Genomic DNA, 20,396 nt, shown 5'->3' with positions numbered 1-20,396 from the left:
GCAACATACTTTATTCTTATGCAGCTGCAAATTATGATAATTTTAATTTAATTGAACTCGTAACTTAATTTACGAAAGAAAATTCAATTTTCAGGTTACAATGTTTTTGCAAAGTGTGATATGTGTCACCTTTTAAATGTCAATGAGAACTTGAAGTTCCAATGATATACCATATTCTGCCTTACTTACTTAAACTATGGAATTCTATTTGAACTTTCGTTCTCATTGGATCTTGTCAAAATCTCCACTATTAAGAGGGTAACTGCACGTACTCATAGTACCATAAGAAATCAATTTTTCAGATTTCTCTAATTTAATGAATTCCATGTGCCATGGCCACCTGATATAGACATCAAAATAAAACAGATCACACACTTCAAGCTAAAGGATGGTTTCACAGGTAGGACTCACCTTGCGCCAAGCCTTATGATGTGTTAAACCGAGTGGATTTCACTCACGTAGATGTGTAAGTTCCTTTCCTTATAACTCCTACTCTCTGCCAAATAGTTTGATGACCAGATTTCGATGACAGCTGAGAGTTTCCATTTTTCTTCATTCCTGAATTTGAACCCAGTAAGCCTCAGTCATTAACCTAAAGCACTAAGCACCAAGTGCTAACAGCGTTTAAAAAAATGTTTTTCACTTTTAGGAAACTAGATAAACCATTAGTAATAGTGGCCCAGCCTAAAAGTATCACAATCCTATATTATTCACGAACTGCCAAAACCCCAGACTATGGAGTTCTTTTAATTATTAATGTTAAAGGATATGTAAAAGACGAGCTATAAATGGGGTTACCCGAATTCATATTTTTGTTATCTTCATACCGTTACAATTTATTGAACCATCGTTACATCGCACATAGTTCTGCTTGAAATTGATAAGCACAGTTAGAGGAAATAAATTGTTTGGAATGCTCTGACTAATAAATATGTGCCTCTCATTGAAATAAATTTACGTTGATTTCAATTGCGCTGCTTTTAAATGACAATATTAATCTGGCATTGTTTATCTTATCCAACGAATTCATCGTATTTTTAGCCTTTCTGTATCATATTTGAACAGGTGATAAAAACTAGGTGGCTAAACTCTTAGTAACTACTTTCTACCAAGAGAAGCTGGTAAAAAAATATGATATATTGAATGATCGAGATTTGAGTATCCATTAGAGAAACGAATGTGAACAGAATACGATACGAAAATATGCGAAAGAAAGTGTCATCGCAAATCAAATACCATATCAAGGCTTCCTATAAATTAATCCACAAAAAATTAAGTTGTATTGCCCTGACTCCGCCGCATGCCAAAAAATGCACTTCTTTTAACCTATCGCTTCCCATTGAAATTTCCTCTTAGGAAGAAATGAAGAAAACTTCACCGAAAAAAAAGGAAGGAAAAGGCCGGGAGGGCGGGCGGCTTTGTCTGGCACCGGACCACACACATACTTTTCTCAACGACGGTCAACCAGAGCCTGACTGAAAACATATCAAACCCGACATTTTAAAAGTATTCGTCAAGCACTTGTTTTACTCTCGAGTTGTTGCCTCATTTTCTCACAACCGGGTGAAAAACGATAATATCTCACTCCCAGTTGCAGATCTCTGCTAAGGGAACGCCGAAGTCTGTTCGTGTCATTTTTAGCTTGTGACACTATTGTTTCAGAGGCGGTAGTGACTGTATGAGGCTACATTTTGCTCCAGGATTGTTGTGCTCAGCAGTTTATTTGCGGTCGGTGACGGTTATGGAGTCGAAGAAGCATACTGAAGGAAAACACTATTGCAGGGAAAACAAGCAAAGGCGAAGGAAGCACAAGCCTTCACCTACTAAGAAATCATTGAAATTTGAGGTAAAATATTTTTGCTAAAAACATTATTTTTCCTATTAATTGTTCAATGATGTTTCAACCAATCTCATGTAAAATAGTTAACTTTACTCATTAGTAAAATTGTAAAAATTGATCGAAATGGAGTCGCAAAGGAGTTTGCGTCAAGTTTAGCTATGGAGTCGAGGGTCAAGGAAAGGTCCGGTATAAATCCACTTATTTTATTTTTTGTATTGTAAACATTTTTCTGCTACACCTTCACAAAGGAAATGCATTTCTTTCAGAAATCGGCATTGTATATTAAGTGGAATCAAAAGTATGTTTTTTTTTTAATTTTATGCGCCTATCATTGAAATAAAAACCTTTGACAATCGTCATTGTTTAGACGAATTTAGCTGATTTCTGTTAAATGACTCAATCTGTGGTAATTGAGCAGGATATTTTACTTTAAGTTACAACTTTCCCCATTTAATTAATTCACAAAAAATGTAGTGTTTCGGGATACTTGTAAATTTTAACTTTTTTCTAATATAAACAATCACTTTGTATTCAAACAGAGGCCATTTTGATGAAAGAGGGCACTTTGTTTTTCCACATAGAATTTTATTATTTTTCACTAAGAACGTAAGATTCGTTTGAGCGTAACATCTTCAGGTATGAAGATGTTACGCTGTAACGAAACCCAGGTCGTAATAAAATAAAATTCTATGTGGAAAAGCAAAGTGTCTTCTTTCAACATGAAGGATTTAGCCCATGTTACGCCTGAAACTGGGTCATTTAAAAGGAAGCCATCTTATATATTTTCAATAATTATTTATTATCAAGACTTAAGGAAAAGTATATTCTAAGAAAAAGACTCATTCTTGCATTTTCTGTATAAAACACTACTGACAAAGAGATCAATATATGAATTTTTTCAACAGGTATTTAAAACATTGAGAATTTATCTCATAATTTAAGATGATGGCGAGAGCAGTACAACACAGAAACACCCTCGAATAGATTACGAGCGAAGAATTGAGTGTAAAATCCACATAATATGACATTACTATAATTCGTTGAAATATCTGGTATAGAAATTAAAAATGCCCAGGGTTCTGTTCTGACATCTATATAAAAATTCTTAGAGATAATCTGATCCTGCAGTATTGGCTACATAGTTTCGATCTAATGGTGAATCTTCAGGTATTATTAAAATAAACAACTACATTGCAGTGGATTTAGTCATCATCAACACTTCCTTTAGACACCAAAAAAGGCGTAGGCATATATTAAAAATGCCAGGTGACTCAAAAAGGCATCACTTAGCTGATAGATAGCTTAGATGATATTATAGCTAGGCACATATTTAGGAGTAGAGTTATGAATTTGCACAGTTTCCCGGGAGCGGATGGATGCTCTGATCGCAATTTAGTACTCGTGAAGTGCAGTGTCCGATTCAAAAGATAAGGTAGGGGAGGTGGGTTAGGGAATGGTATGTAGAAGCATTAAATGCAATGACAAGGAAGAAGTATCATCATACTGTAGAGAAAATTATGCGCGAGGGAAAGCAGCTGAATTCTATCGAATAAAAATGGAAATATATCAAAAAAAAAGGATATCGAAAGTCGCAAAAGTAACTATAGGAACTCTATAGTTGTAGAGTACTCTAGCTCTATAGGAACTCTATACAGGAAAAGGAAAGTATGGACCACGGATGAGATGATTAGACAGAGAGATGAGAAAAGGATATCGAAGAATGTAAACACAGAGTTAGGCAAAATGGAGTACAAAGAGTTAAATAATTAATTGAGACGGGTAACAAATAAAGTAAAAGAAGCGTGGTGGAAGACGCAGTGAGAGGATATGGAGGAGGTTTAAACACTATTGGGAAGGAGGATATACAGGAGGTTAAAACACTATTGGGAAGTAAGAATGGAAGATTTGTGATAACAGTAAGAGATGCATAGGTTCGGGTAAGATAATAGTTGAAACAAAAAAATCCAAAAGACATGGAAGGAATATACAGAAGAAGTAAATGGCGAAGAAATTGGGCCGGCAAGGTAAGATATAGAAATAGAATATGACGTAGATAAAGATAGTTTAGGTCAACGTATGATCGACGATTAGATATAAGGGGTATTGAAGGACATGAAATCAAATAAGGCCGTGGGGGTAGAAAATATTCCTGCGATACTACAAAAAGGTTTATAAAAATGTGCGAAGAAATGTCTGTATGGACAGATTCGTAGTATCTAAGAGGAAGTAACCTGGCTGGAAGGAGTTGTCAGATCATTGCAAGTTCCTATTCTAAAAAAGGTAATCTTTATTTCATGTGAGGACTACCGAACCATAAGTTTGCTTTCCCACGTAGCTTAATTATTATCAGGATCATCAACGAAAGGATGATGAACAGGGAAATGATTTCTCGGGGGATGATGAGTTTGGGTTTACGAAGAAGAGAGGCACACGCGATCCCATTACAGCAATGAGATCACTAATCGAGAAAAACATAGAATACAACCTTGACATATATTCCTGTTTCGCAGATTTCTAAATGGTTTTAATAGAGTGAATTGGGAAAAACCAATGAGTATTTAGTAGAAAATAGGAATAGATTCGAGGGGCAGGAGACTAATCCGCAACTTGTACATGTCTCAGACTGCTCAGGTGCCAGTGGGGGACGGAAAGTCCAGATAGGCAGTGTTAGGAAGAGAAGTAAGGAAAGGTTATCCTTTATTACCTGTACTGTTCCATATAATTGTGGAGGAAATGACAAAATAGGCATGTAAGAAACTGGAGGTAGGAACAAAAGTTGGAGAGGAACTCGTAGAATAAATTAGGTTTGCTGATGACCAAGCTCTAGTGTGTCAGTCAGTCAAGGGATTACAAGCATTGCCAAGTGAATTGGAAATTCAGTGAAACAGATATGGGATGTGAATCCATATAAATAGAACAAATGTTGTGCGGTTTTCCAGAAAGAGAAAGAATAAGCTTGGCATTAAAATAGGTGGGCGAAAAATAGAGCAGTTTGAACAGTTTACGAATCTCGGAACTATTTTGGACCAAATTGGTCGAAGTAGTAGGGACGTAAGAAGAAGAATTGCACTAGGCAAAGAGGCCTTCACGAGGATGAGGGAATTGATGACAGGGATATTGAGTAAGGATGTTAGGAAAAATTTCGTTAAAACTTTAATATGGAGTGTAGTTATGTACGGCGCGGAAACATAGTTAATGAAGCAGGATGATAGAAATAGATTGAAGGCTTTTTAAATGTGGGTGTGGAAAAGGAGAAGAATGGAAAATGTAAAGAATACAGAAACGAAAACAATTAAGCAAGTTCTAGCTACTGTGGGGGAGGAGAGGGGATAGTTGGGAGAAATTATAAGGAGGCAAGAAAAATGGATGGAAAGCATATGTTGGATGTCGTAGACTGTGGTAGAGGGGATAATGTCAGGTAAACGAGGAAAGGGCAGGAATAGGATATGGATGTTTGGTGGAATGAAGGGAGGAAGGAAGTATATGGAGATAAAGAGGGACTGTGTTGTAGAGTAGGATGTTGGGTAATGTTGTGACAGGAGAAACAAAATATTTATTTGGTATTTGTGGCCATCCAAAACCTACCATAACCGATATATCACCCAGTTAAAAGTTGCAGTATATTCTGACTAATGAAATATGGTCATCTGAGAGTGTGTATGAATGTACAAAGGGTTCATATTCCAATCAAATGGTCATCACGGCTGACTTAGTAGGATTGATATGTAGCTGCTATTTTGGAGGGACTAAATATAAATTTTTAGTGGAAATATACCTTCATTTTGGATTAAAATAACAGCGGTAGAGGCAGTTTTCATTAATGCCATTAGAAGCAAGAAACAATTTACAGGAAAATTAGTGGCTTCCTTTGTAAGGACCTGAGCTTGACGGAAAAAACTATTTTCAGACACCTGAGATAAATCAGTAAGCATTGATTTTTGGAGTTTGAATTTATGGCATCTGCTCATAAACGTTAATTATATTATTAATAGGTATATGACCCGATTTGCATTCATCTCAGACGCACTTTGCTTATTTTTTAGAATAATTCTGTTGTTAAATCACGGGTTACGTGACGCCATCGCTCCTCGCGATATGAAAAGCACGTTGCCATCATAGAGGACGCCCCTGCAGAACTGGTGATTACTCTTAAATTGGAATTTGGCAGGGAAGTTGTTTTGAAGGGCATTTTTGATGTAGTTGTCACACTGTATCTACACATTAAAATATATAATCACAAGACATTAATTGGATTCATTGAATAATATGTGAAAAAGTGTTCCCTCCAAGAGCATACCTCGTAATTTATACCTGCTCAAGGTGTAGGTAACCGTGTATCGTTACTAATGCTTATTATTGCAATAAATTTAGAAAACATTTTTATATGTAATAAATTAATATTGAAATCTTAAACATTCTTTCAGACTACTCAGATGAACCGCAATGATCTGAGTAAGGGATATCCCTAAGTGATTGGGAACGAGACAACATACGGAGGGGCGCTATGTGTGCAATTTTTTGGTGGATAGACTCAAAGATTAATTTGCATCTTTTTCCAGTCACGGAACTCTAGATTGCCAGTAAAAACTTAATTCCCAACATTTTTACTCTGTAAAAAGGTGTATATTAAAAATTATATATACTTATTTTCAAAATATTTTCAAATATTTTTTTTATTTTCGGTAACGCTCTTTGGAGAAATATCTTAAAGAAATGGGTCTACTCCTTTGTAACGATTCTGTGGCATACATGAAGGCAGTATCAGTGTAGATGTGGGATTTTTACCCAAAAATAATTGACATGATGTATGTTGTTTAAGCTTTGCATTGTCCAGCAGACTGCCCGTAAGAAATTTCATTTTGTGAATGAGTGGATATCAAATATTAATAAGGTAAACATTAAGTAGATCAGCGTGCCGATAGGAACAACTAGAGTGAATTAAAATATAAATTCCTTTTGCTCCATTGCAAAAAATAATTATGAACGCATTGTAACTTGAAGTATTTCATGAAATCTTCTGCGCGAGTTCTGAAGTAATGAGAGCTCCACCCCGAGCTCCCACTTCCCCCTGAGCCTATCGAAGACCGACTTAGAAATTGAAATGTGTCTGCATTCCGAAAATTCACGCAAAAAATTACGAAATGAAAAAAACCGTATGCATGGTTATCTGAATTTCATTTTACCAATAAAGTGTAAACTTGTACGAAGAAAAACACTTCAACATTGATCCCCCGTGTTAATTTCACCATGTTGTCGAGATTACTGATTGGAATGACGATAGATGCGTGGTGAGGTCTCCGGAGGTCCCTCTTAATGAAAACTTGCCTATTAACCTGGTAAACGTGACTGCTACTGATTCCTGGTGAGTAAAAAAAAAAGAATTTGTAGAACTAAAACTCAGTTTCAGCAAATTTTTTCACCATTTTAAATGGTATTGAAGGAAATTTGAATGGCGCAGTTAGGCCTCGCCAACAGGGGTGAAAGATCAAATATTGGTAGTGTTCAGATATAACCTGGGCCTAATCCTCGTGACAGGTTGCTCACGTATTATCAGGTAGTGTGCACATTGAACGTAAGGACTAAGTTAGTCAAAACTTCTCGTTCAACGAAATTCCCCTGTTCAAATATGCGCAGCTCATCTCCTGCGATGCAGAGGCGTCGCACCGTGCTCATGAGCCGTCGACCAAACTTCACGATTAAAATTATCGAGGTTCACCTTGCGATCGGCTACTACGGGCATGTCAGCAGATTAGAAAAGTGTAGCTTCTCGTTGAAAAAGAAATAGCTAGCATTTTATTTATTTTCATGTTTAATAAATCATTTATTAGCTTTCAGGTATGTGCAGTGGCCAGTAAACTGGCTCCCCGCCCCGGAGGTTTGGGTTTGAATCCCGGCGGTGGAAAGAGTTTTTAATTCGAACCCAATACTTGCTTTTAGTGCTATGTGGAGAACTTTTCAAGGGTTGCACGCCGTCTTACGGATGGGTTGTTAAACTGGGCACCCCTTGGCGTATTTCGTAAAGAGGTGGCTAATGCCGACGCCGCGTTTCTCCCAACCCTTCCGCAGTATCGCAAAATCTTACTTCTAGGAAACTGCCCGTCTATACCAAATGGCGCAAATGACCTCAGTTGCCAATTCCCTCCTCTAATAACTACTACTACTATAATTGTCTAAAACTTATCTAAAAAATGGAACCTAACCATTTAAATGTCTTCACCTGTCATATTGAACCAGCACGTCTGCTTTTCAACTAATTCAATAGACTCTAACTTAAAAATGGCAATAGTTTGTGAGAATCATTTTTTTAATTCATTGAGATGGTGATGAAATAGATGCAATTTTTGGTTTTACAGATAGTTATTTAGGAATTTTTGTAAATTTTTCTCTAAAACAAGAGACCTTTGAGGTGACTATTTTGTAAACTTTTGAGAGTTTTACATTTTTAAAACATTTTAAAAGTAGTAAATTAGCCATAAAATGCAATTGTGGTAGAAAATCAGTGAAATAATATTTAATAATAATAATCGTATATTCTTGATTAAAACTCGGATTTTCTCACATTTCTTCCTGAATAGCTAATGAATAAAGAGCTTCTAAGTACAACAACATTTATAGGAGTTCCTAATAAATTGGACTACATTTTGCGGTTTATTGAATTTCCACACGCATAATTACATTCACACATAAATTGCTTGTTTTCTGAATAGCAGGGTACTCCATTCTGTGAAGGCTTTTAGTCAAGATAAATACATAATGAGTTATATTTTCTGAAAAAACGCAGTCTTTACTTGTACAGATTGTGTTGATCAATTTCCTCTGCATGTATTTCATGGAATTATTTATGGTCAGTGTGTGAGCTGCACGCCAAAAACCCTCGGAGAAATCGCTAGTTTGGCATAATAGTCAATTATCCATTTGCATCACAAAGTATTATGTATTCGTACATATTTATAGAAAAACCACAAACACAGTCATCGGCCCGAAGGTTGGATCATTAGGTGTTGACAGAGTCCGCCAAAGATTAAACCCTGTATGGCGTGTGAAATTCACACATACACGCATACTAAGTAGGGGACCGGTTATAACTCTGTGCCGGTTATGGTTTTCTAGTACCCGAAAAATCACACAGCTTGGGTGAAGCTGGGCTGCCCTGAGAGGCAAGCCAGGGAATCGAACCCAGGCCATCAGGTCGGGTCAGTAGTTCAAGGCTCATCTCAAATATCATTATCAGGTACTAATAGATCCGATGATGACATCATGTATTGAAACCCGGGCCATAGGATTAAAATAAATAAAAAATTAAGTGGAATTAACAAATCTGCATTTTTCTTTCCCCGTAATTGTTAATTTCTAAAAAGTCAAACCTTCAATTAGGAAGTTTATTCTAATCATATTATTTTATTTTCACCTTAAGCTGAGAAAAAAAGGATTATTGTATTCATATAGGCATACCCTTCACGCTACACCCTTTTTGGAAGGCATTATCAAGAAAACCCAGATGTTAAGTTAGGAAAAGGGACTTTACCTTGCTGATTTCTTTCGTACTCTCCTGCCCTTGCATACTCATTCCAATGCACTAATGCATTGATCCACACTTGCCTCTTTGTCCCGAAACTTCGGCGCTCTTAGTTTTGAAAGTCTCTTTAAACACATTCACCCATTTCTTAGACTTTCCACCCTTTTTCTCTTCAATCATTTACTCCTCTTTCGCGCATATCTGGTGATTCCACCCTCATCAATCCTTTCAATTTGACTGAACCACCATGGCTTACATATTCGATACTGATCAACAACTACTAACTCTAATCCACATTATTTCATAACCTGTTTATTCCGGACACAGCCTCTCCTTGTTTGGCCATAAACAATCCTCAAGAAGGTACCACACACCCGCACACACGCCTTTCAAGCCCTTCATCCATTAAGCTATTCTACGCAAGCATTTGGCAAATTCATACAAAATTATCCTTTTGTTTAATTACTTAGCTACGCCCACCTGTTTAGTTTACCCCAATAATCTTCCCATTCTTCTTGTAAAAAACGGCTACTTCCATTTCGGATGCACTATTAATTATCAACTTCATCCTCTGTTACCAGGCTGAAGCCTCAAAAGGATCATCGACTTCCAAATACGACTTCCTTATGAACTGCTCTCACTTCAAATATAATCATACATATTTGACATGAAGTATAAATAGTGGGACACGGGTATATTTCAGGAAGATTCACAAATAATTATCTCCACACGAATGACTCTTGCGGGGTGTATATGTAGCTTAACCAGTAGTAATACTCATTATAGGCTAAATTTTAGGTCTTCAGGGGTCACATTTTAATAATTGTAGTCCACATATCGTCCAACATATAAGGAGATAACATTCATTTCCGAATAGTAATTTTAACCACTCACGTTAGTGAAGCCTGCGAATTCCCTATTCACCCCATTCATTCCCTAATTCCCTGTTTCAAATTTCAAATGAACTATATATGCATAAATAAATATATTTTTTGTATATGTACACACACACACACATTATAAAAATATATTGATGACTCCAAAATAAATCAAATCGTATTAACTACTTCGCAGACACTCCGCCGGGATGGTTTAATATCGCGAACAACTCAATAGTATTATGAATTCTTCAATATTAAGTGGATGGTTTAATTTATTTTTATTTCTTGGCATGAAATTTCTTGGAATAAAAATTATCAGAATCTTCCATAAAATATAATACAATTTTTTAATACTTTCAAGTAAGGTCTTGCAATCCCCCTCATTCCTAAAGTTGGGGTGGATAAATTACAAATAAAATAATTGATTTCACAGAATACCAAGGTCAAATATTTACAAACGTTTTCCACAAGAGAGTAATCATGTGCCCCTACTTTCGCCCTTAATTGGTTCCATCATCCTAACAAAAATATTTGATAAAATCAAATAAGCAGGTGCTTATAATTTTATTTGGATGGAGTCCGAAAAAAAATTCTGCACTTCCTGTGCACCTGGATGTGGACACTTTAAACCTTATAGATCATGACTGCAGATAGACAGTATAAATGGAAAATGAAGAAAGTGTGTCTCCTGGGTTCGTCGGGGCTAAAGCTGTTAAATTTTATTTTGTGAACCAAAATGGAAACTTATGCATCCAGCACTTGATATTTAACTTGTACGGTATAGCTAGAGGGGAGGGCAAAGAGTTAATGGTTCTCAAAACCTATTTTCTCGGGAAAATTTATCATCTATCTCTACCACTTGTTTCACCCAGGACTTCCGCCGTACACCTAAAACCTATCTTAATGTACAACGCACCTCTTGGATGAGAGATGATTCCTTGTCTACGTCAATGACATGAAGCTCGCTTGTTGAAAATGTAATTGATACGTCACGATTTTGCATTTGCGACACTTTCCATACTCAACATTTTGCATTTTGTTTTGGAACTCCAGGTATATATTCAGCATAATCTATTACTAGCTGGTATGTATGTTTCAATTTTTAAAATACTAAGAATCTTAGTCCGACGAATCATTTAATAACTGTCCTTTATCCTCAAACACGATCGAAAAATCAGGATCTCTCTAACAGTGACATCAATGGTGTCCAAGAGAAGTGTACCGACAATTTGACTGTCCAGCGTACCGTGATCAACCTAATTTAAACCGATATTTTTCCTTTTTGCAGAATGGAGGGATTCATTGCATACGTATTTTCAAACAATCATCTTTAATTAAAATCAATCAATCATTTATTAACTAATTGAACTCAAACAATTATCTTGGACTTTGAGAAAATTCATTGGGCGAGGTTACCATTTGAACCAGTTTATATGGGGGCATAAAAACGGGAAGAATATTAATGTTTGAAGCGAGAAGTAACCACATTTTAGAAAGTGCAAAGGCATGAAATAAAAATTGACCTATAGACCAATACTTATTTGACAGGCTATAAGTTAATATAAAAAAGTGAAATTTTCATAGATTTTTCGAAATGGCGTTCATCGTTGAATTCATTATTTATTAGTTTTGAGTAGACTCAATGATAATGAAATAGAATGTAGTTATTCGTGAATGAATACTCTGGAACTAGTCGATAGACATGTTCATGTGATGGAACACATGTGAAAAGAATTGGGGTCAATTTTTTAAATAGTTTCTAATCATATTTATCACAAATTTAGATTGCTAATTTAGCGAAAGCTTTAATAACTTGAGGGTTACTTGGGTAGTGAGTGGGATTCTCATGAATTTCATATATTCCACGGAAGCTTCCTTGGCTAAGGAAATTTCAAGGAAGAATAAAATTGAGTTGAGTGCGTAGGAAGACAGTTTGCGTTAAATAAGGACACTGTTGACGAAAATCCAGATAGGATACTATAAATACCGTCATGTAACCCCCAAAAGATCCGGGAAGGCAAAAACCGGTGCCTTGTGACGTTAAATAGAAATTGATGTTATCTTCGGACATTTGACATGCGAAAATGTGCGTCGATATTTTTACACATTAAACAGCCGTAATATTCCTTTTGAGGAGGATTTATTGAATCTCTTTTACGCAAAAAAAATAATATGAAATGGGAATAAATCGAAGCAATAGGCATGATTGATCACACGTGCGCTTGAGAATCAGCTGTCTAACTCCTGGCCTTGACAGGGCACTCGTGCTCCATTTCCTATGTTAACCTAATCACACTTTTATACACATTGGCTTCCCATAAACTACAAAGTGTTTCCAAAGCACTGAGGGAGAGATTAGATCTTGGATCTCTCCATGAGGTATCCACCAACGAGAGGATTCTTGAGATAAAAACAGGATGGCATTTATCGATGGACCAATACCTTTTCCAAACCACAATTTTATCCCATTAGATTCATGTTGGAATGTATTTTACAATGATGCAAAATCACAATCACTTTGAACTTACAATAAATATTTCCAATGGGGTGCAAAAATCACTACCCTGCTTCAACAGTAACTACTATTAAATTTACCACTAAATTCTCGTCACAGAAGTTAGACAGCCATTTCCTGAGGCTTGTGTATGGGCTGGGTTGAAAGATAGTAAACAGTAAAACTAGTTTAGTTAAATTAATTTACTCCAATGCTACGCATTGATGTATCGATATGTATTGATGTACGTATGATATTGAGTGGCCTTGACAGGGCACTCGTGCTCCATTTCCTATGTTAACCTAATCACACTTTTATACACATTGGCTTCCCATAAACTACAAAGTGTTTCCAAAGCACTGAGGGAGAGATTAGATCTTGGATCTCTCCATGAGGTATCCACCAACGAGAGGATTCTTGAGATAAAAACAGGATGGCATTTATCGATGGACCAATACCTTTTCCAAACCACAATTTTATCCCATTAGATTCATATTGGAATGTATTTTACAATGATGCAAAATCACAATCACTTTGAACTTACAATAAATATTTCCAATGGGGTGCAAAAATCACTACCCTGCTTCAACAGTAACTACTATTAAATTTACCACTAAATTCTCGTCACAGAAGTTAGACAGCCATTTCCTGAGGCTTGTGTATGGGCTGGGTTGAAAGATAGTAAACAGTAAAACTAGTTTAGTTAAATTAATTTACTCCAATGCTACGCATTGATGTATCGATATGTATTGATGTACGTATGATATTGAGTGGCCTTGACAGGGCACTCGTGCTCCATTTCCTATGTTAACCTAATCACACTTTTATACACATTGGCTTCCCATAAACTACAAAGTGTTTCCAAAGCACTGAGGGAGAGATTAGATCTTGGATCTCTCCATGAGGTATCCACCAACGAGAGGATTCTTGAGATAAAAACAGGATGGCATTTATCGATGGACCAATACCTTTTCCAAACCACAATTTTATCCCATTAGATTCATATTGGAATGTATTTTACAATGATGCAAAATCACAATCACTTTGAACTTACAATAAATATTTCCAATGGGGTGCAAAAATCAATTCATATTCATTCATTTTCCCAGGAGATAGGCTGTTATTGTAGCTTGATATAAAAGAGTAACGGCATGCATACGGCCGCTGGTTCAGAGTTTTCCTCATAGGATCTCTTTATACGCTCTTAGAAGACGAAGCGTGATGTATTTCCGTCATGTTCAGCTAAAATAGCAACCATTTCGGTTTTTTAAGAACGATATTCAGACCAAGCGAAGCTGGTGAGATTGATCGCTGGTGCCATACATTTTCCATTTCCTCTTGTAGCTGCGAAGCCCTCCAAGAATCTTATCCTTTTTACGTAAGAACCCTTTGCAGCAGCTATCAAATTCGTCGCAACAATAATGAAAAGCATTTACCCTTGAAAATGTAAAATAGCCGGGAAAACGTAACATGGACGGAATGAGATCATGGGGAGAACAAAAAATGAATACCCTTAGCTAGCAGCAGGTTAGAAAATTGAACGAAGAGGCTAATTCAACATCAATCTAATCCCTTTGTCTCAAGCTTTTCGCATCTTCTAATTTTAAATCTGAGAACGAGCTCTGTGGCCTTCGGGTTGTTTGTATTCTTGTCTTCAATATTTCTAAAGGTTAATTACAAGACGAGCAAAAGGTCAATAGTTAAATTTCACTTATTTTATTTCTCCTTCCCTTGCAACAAAAAGGACCATGACTCCGTTCATTGCAATTCAGCAGGGCTGATTATAAACAATAGTTTTCCATTATATCATCTCTTTATGACTAATCCTGCAAGTTTCTAGATAAATGGAACACAAAACCGTCCTGCAGGGTCCGAAAACTTTCCTGGATATATTTTCTTGATATCCACTCAACTAAAAGCCAAAATGCATTTCCTCGCTTGCACTTCATTCCTTGGCATAATTCGCAATGGCAGATGGCATCTGTGTATATGATGAGAGTAGTTGGAAAGTTCCAAGACGGATAAAGCTATCCATTGAAAAGTCCAAATATCAAATTGGTAACAAAAAAAGTTACCGCATCGGATCGAGGACGGAACTACGGTCTCTTCCACGCGCATCCGTGGGGCAAAGGGGAGGGAGGGAAACCGGGAGTGGGTGAAGGGAGGGATGGGGAGAGACCATGACGTCCTGGGTGTCCACTGAGACACCTTCCACCGGGCGGACGGCCTTGAGCGAGTCTCGGTGGCCCTCGGGGAAGGGAGTCACGGAGCTGCGAGGGGCGGTACGCCCACGGAGTTCCGTCCCTCCTCACTCCAAAGAACTCGCGCAGGAGACGAGCACGCGGGATTTTTTCCAATGAATACTCGTGACCAAGGGGAGCGAGAGGGAACCACCGCCAAAGACTTCACCTGCATTCGACCTGCCAACGTGACTCATGTGAACCCATGTGCTCGAGGCCAGACACTGACGAATCCAAAACCACGGGTGAAAGGACACGGGGGAATCGAAGGGAAGAGACTTGTACACCGCTCTCGGTTTAAAATAAACCGCCGTGCAGTGGACAGCCGCTCGAGACTTATTTAGGACGGCTGAGACAAGTTGCTATTTTCAATGGGGTGCCGGGGGCCGCAGGGCGAGAGCGGCGGGGGTCGCCGCGCGTAGTTGAGGCCGCTGTACCAGGGGCTCGCGGCCCCCGGGGACCCGTTCGGCTCGCGCAGGATGGCAGAGCAAAAAATGAGGGAGGGAGGGGTACTTACCCGAGGCGTATTCCCGCGGTAACCGCGACGCTGGAGGTCATGGGCGGCGGCGGAGTGCAGAGGTCGTGGGCCGTGGGGCGTCGCGGCGTCCTCCGGAGGCGCCCCTCTCACGACGGCGGGTGGCGCCGCGCTGTGCGTGCGCGTGGGTGGCGGGTGGGGGGGCGTCAGTCGGGCGCGCGAATATCTACGACTACGTCCACCGGGCGAGGCACAACATGTGCGCGCACGTCCAAGCCACGAGCATCTGGGCAATGCCACCAACCGGGTCCGGCTCCCCGTCGCCCCTCCGCGCCCCCCACGCCCTGCCCCCCCACCCCACACCCCCCTCGATCAAATGGTGCAGACGGATGGGAACCGAGGAGGGAGGCAGGGCAGGGGGGAGGAGGAGGGCCCCAAGGTGTGTGTGTGTGTGTGCGTTTCGGGGATAGAGGGGGATGGGTGTGGAGTGGGGGGAGGGGAGGGAGTTGGTGGCGGGGAGACGAACGGGGACGGCACCCCTTTGTTGTTCATCGACAATCCCTCCCCCCCTACCCTCTTACCCGCACACGCACAACCTGAAGTATTGCGACAGGGCAGGGGGGATCGGCGGGGAGATTTGGCGGGGGTTAGGCGGGGTGATTCGTGAGGGGGGAAGGAGGCCGTCGGCCGGAAAGCGCCCTCTGCCGTCGGTGGCGCGTGTGTGTCCGGGTGTGGGTGTGTGGGCGAGTGAGTGGCTGCGGGGGGGGGGGGAAGATGCGCCCCCCTGGAATGGCCTCCCATTCCGGCGGTACCCGCTCCCCCCGAAGGCACATGGCACGCTCCGAGTGGGACTCCCCCCGCCCTCCCCCCGAGTCGCCAATCGGCGCCACGCACCGACACGACGCCAGTCCTCCCTCCCCCCATCTTCCTTCACCTACTCCCCTTGCACATACACACACACGCGCGCGCGCGCGCGAGCCCCCCCCTCCCCCCCGGTCGCCTATCCTTCCCCCTCCTCCCTTGCCAAACTTGCGTCGCTGCACCGAGGGCGCCTCAACTCTGCCACCATGCCCCCGCTGCAGGTCGCGCGTGCCCAACACCAAAGGGTTGGAGGAGGCGCCCATGGGAGCCTATCCGCTTGACTTAAACGTCCTCTCCCGCCACTCCCCACCCCCGCCGTTAACGTGGAGTTTCTTCCGCGAGGGATGATGGAGGCGCCTGACTGTTTCCTTGTTCCCCCCTGAGGGGGGGGCGCTGTAGCGGTTGGGGTGGTAGGCTGGCAGCCATCTGATCGGCATATGGGGTTGCGCGATGGGCAAAAGTAGGGCGCTCCCGGGAGGTCGTCAATGGCGTGGTGTGGGCGCACAGGGCTTTCCCACGACCCCCCCCTAATCTCTGCATTCCCCGCATTCCACCACCATGTGCCCCTCGACATGATATTTGTCTTCGTCGTGTCCAACCATCCCAATCTGCAGCAATACTTCCGCGCCAAAGGCAAGCGATTTGCTTCGATATTTTGGTTGCCGACTAACGCGCACAGCTCCATGGATTTTGCCTTTACGTGACCACGTTCGTCATCATCCCGGAAATGGTTAACTGCGGCCGCGACACCGTATGGTCCGTCGCCGGAGGGGGGAAAGAGCATGGCGAAAGAGCGCGCGATCATTACATGAAGGCGTGGACGGTAGTTGGCTTGGTGGGCCATACTCTATTTCGAGCTGTACGTTCACACTTTCGCAGCTTGCTCAAGAAATAAAGCTTTGGGACTACTTTTAATCGCGACTTAACGTGGTTAACGGTCTTTTCACTTGTTTTATGTGCCCCGCAAGTCCGTTCCGCAACATTTTATTGCCGGGAGAACGATAGCTATTGCCGTTAGTTTGTAGGGTAAGGTGCGTTCTTTGGCTCTGAAAAGAAAGCCATAGAAAGAGTCATTATTTCTCCAACCTGTACTTTGTTGTGCCCCAGGCGGAATTTCTCGGATCCTAAATTGTCTCAGTTGCTGCTTTACAATGAGGATTTTTCGAAGATGCTTAAGAGTGTTATTATGACTATTTCTCTTAGTTTTCACTCTTATAGAGTGAAATCAAAATTTTCGATTCTATAAATAAGTCATTTTTGCGTAAATTTTCATTTACGTCCTCAGCCCGTTCTCTGGGAAACACACTCGAATATTGCAAATACCTGTAGCTCCAGAAATCCGAAGGCAAGAAATAAAAACTTTTGCAATTTGACTCAATTATGATAAAAATATACTTAAGCAATGCTTTGAACAGTTCAATTATTAATCCAATGTATTTTCAATATTGATAACCACGATCAAATAATATGCTGACTTTTCAATAAAAAGTAGGTCTGTATACTGAGGAATTCGAAAGAATTTATATCTACGTGGTAGTGTCTCAATTCAGAAGTACAAGACATACTATATGTTCATGAAGATTTAAGGCTTTTAATAAACCCATCCACCTGAATATAATTTTTAATTTCCCGCATTACGGACTATGCAGAAACCGGGATTTAGAAGGTATTCTGTTATAACTAATTGTATCAATTGTTTTGCTAAATATCGTTTATGCAACGAATTATCCTCAATACCGAAAAGATGTTCTTTATGATGACAATGTCTCTTATTGTGGATGGTAGAGAGCAGCTGCAATTTTATTGGATCAATGAATAATTTATTTTCGTCACCGAACATAGTTATTTCGTCCTACGTACTATTTGTTTGTGGGACGAAATTCGTCGTATGGCAATTATATATTAAATCCGTCTGTAAACTTCAAAAACAGTTTTAAATATTTTAATAAAAAATGTCTTTCGGTCTCTTTTTAAAGAAATATAATACGTTAGTTTCACTTCATACGTTTTGGTTGAAAAAAAACGTCGAAGCGTATTGCACCAGGACTAAATTAGGAGAACTAAACACCTGTAGAAAATATTACACCGTAAAATGAATATGCTTACATTTATTGTGAAATCAATCTAATTAAATAAAGCGATTACTTAACTCAACAATCAGGGCTTTACTTTGAAATGTATTAATCCTCGAGCATCGATTCTTTATAGAAAATTCACCCGATACGATTCGGGATTTCATGAAATACACGAATAATAACGTGGACGAGGACAATTCTGTGCAGGTCTTAATATGTAGGTGATGAACTAACTCGCTGCCCTCAATAGCATTTCAACAGGTATTGTGGGCACGATGACATATCGATAAGATTGGCTTCATAATGTGAAAATAAATTTCAAATTTCAAATAATATTCGTGTAATATTATAATATAACATATCCTTTGGTAAAACAATATTACTCGATACTTGAATAATTTTCTGGCAATAGAACACCACCTATTTCATTAGAGAGAATACTTTGATGTCACATTTTGTAACCAAGCAAATCGTGAAATATATAACAAATGGTTTTCGCCGCATAAAGTCAGGAGGACCTTTCATGGATCTTATGTTATTGACGGTCAATATAATATTCCTAAGAGCATATTTTTATGGACCACAAAGGTAAAATATTTTAGAGTGATAATATTTTTGGAGCAATATGGCAAAAAGTATTGCCATAACATGCATGAAGCTTAGAGTGAAATTTATGTTAATTAATTTCGCATGCAATACTGTACAACAAAGGTACTCGAAAGGAAAAAAATCCGAGTGAAATAAATATAAATAAAATTCGAAAAGTATTCTAGGTGGTTCTGATTCTACCCTTCAGATTAATGGACTTAATTCTATTTATCTCCATTTTAACATTGCATATTTATTACTATGAAAATATTTTCTACAATAATTTCTAAGAGTTAGTTTGACAAAATTTGGCATCAGTCATCACATGAAAAGTATTTATTTATAGAAGTCCCGTTCAACCTAGATTCTGCCATCATGAAAACTAAAAATTGTTGACAACGGTTAGAGCACATGCATTCATTCGATGGAAATAGATGCGACATTACTTCAAACGCAGAATTACTCGTCGTGACACCATGGATCTGTTGGTATTAGCATTTTTGGTCAGGAATAATATTGAGAATACTTAATAGTACTGAAGAACGACGAATAGGAAAGATGGGTGCCTTCATCTAAGTTTAGCTACACGTCTATTATGAGTGGGCACCTATAACTGTGCGTTTAATTCTATTTTTGTTCAGTTTTTGGAATATATTGGGGAGTCACTAATATCTTTATATTTTACTTCCTGCTCTATAGTTTTCCTTATAACTTGCTTTATGAATAACTTCCGTTGTGTGGAATGTGAGGTTGATTTGAAGGCAACTTTCTTATATCACTGCTCATACAGGCAGTTCGACTGCTTAAAAAGATTCGTGAGAAGACATTTGAAAATTTCAGTTTTATATCTTCCTTGATTATTATAGTCATACTATATTAAATAAACTATCTCTAATTCCTTTCAAAGCAATTGGTTTACTGTGCTGATATGAATGAATATATTTTCATATTTCGAAACCAAAATGAGATGGGGTAACTATGATGTCAACGTGGAGGAGAATACGTAAGAGAAGATGACAATGTTAATACATATTTAAAAGTGAATGATAGAAGGGAAGGTGATGGTAAAGTAAAAATTACAGGTATAGGTAAAGGAATTATAGAACAATGAAAAAGGTAGTTGCAAGATTACTGAGGACTCAGCTCGAAGACAAGAGTTAAAGCAGATGTATGCAAAACGGAGCATTAACGTTCAAAGAAACTTCACCATTGCATTGTGAAACGTTTAACCGGAACCCACAGATAAAAAGAATATACGCAAAGAGAGGGAAACAAACAAAAGTGAAAACTTTTCACTTTCAAACAAAAGTAACCTTTGTGTGCGTTTCTTGTCCGGTGATTGTTATATAAACGCTCTATAACGCCACATTAGTTGATCTTCCTTGAATAAAGATAGAATCTCATGGGAATGCATGAGATGTATGTA

General features: G+C 39.1%; 1 protein-coding gene across 1 annotated transcript in view; it reads right to left on the bottom strand.

The window, feature by feature from the left end:
- The window catches only part of Ca-alpha1D (Ca[2+]-channel protein alpha[[1]] subunit D), a 391,248-nt gene extending 375,606 nt beyond the window's left edge, over positions 1–15,642 (bottom strand). Inside the window, exon 1 of the mRNA XM_071582710.1 lies at positions 15,489–15,642. The gene's annotated coding sequence lies outside the window, so the exon portion shown is untranslated. The remainder of the gene's footprint in view (positions 1–15,488) is intronic.
- Positions 15,643–20,396: the final 4,754 nt, after the last annotated feature.

This window comes from Hetaerina americana, unplaced genomic scaffold (assembly GCF_022747635.1).
Source record: "Hetaerina americana unplaced genomic scaffold, ioHetAmer1.1.p SCAF_12, whole genome shotgun sequence".
NCBI lineage: Eukaryota > Metazoa > Arthropoda > Insecta > Odonata > Calopterygidae > Hetaerina > Hetaerina americana.
This window is presented reverse-complemented; position numbering and strand designations above follow the sequence as displayed.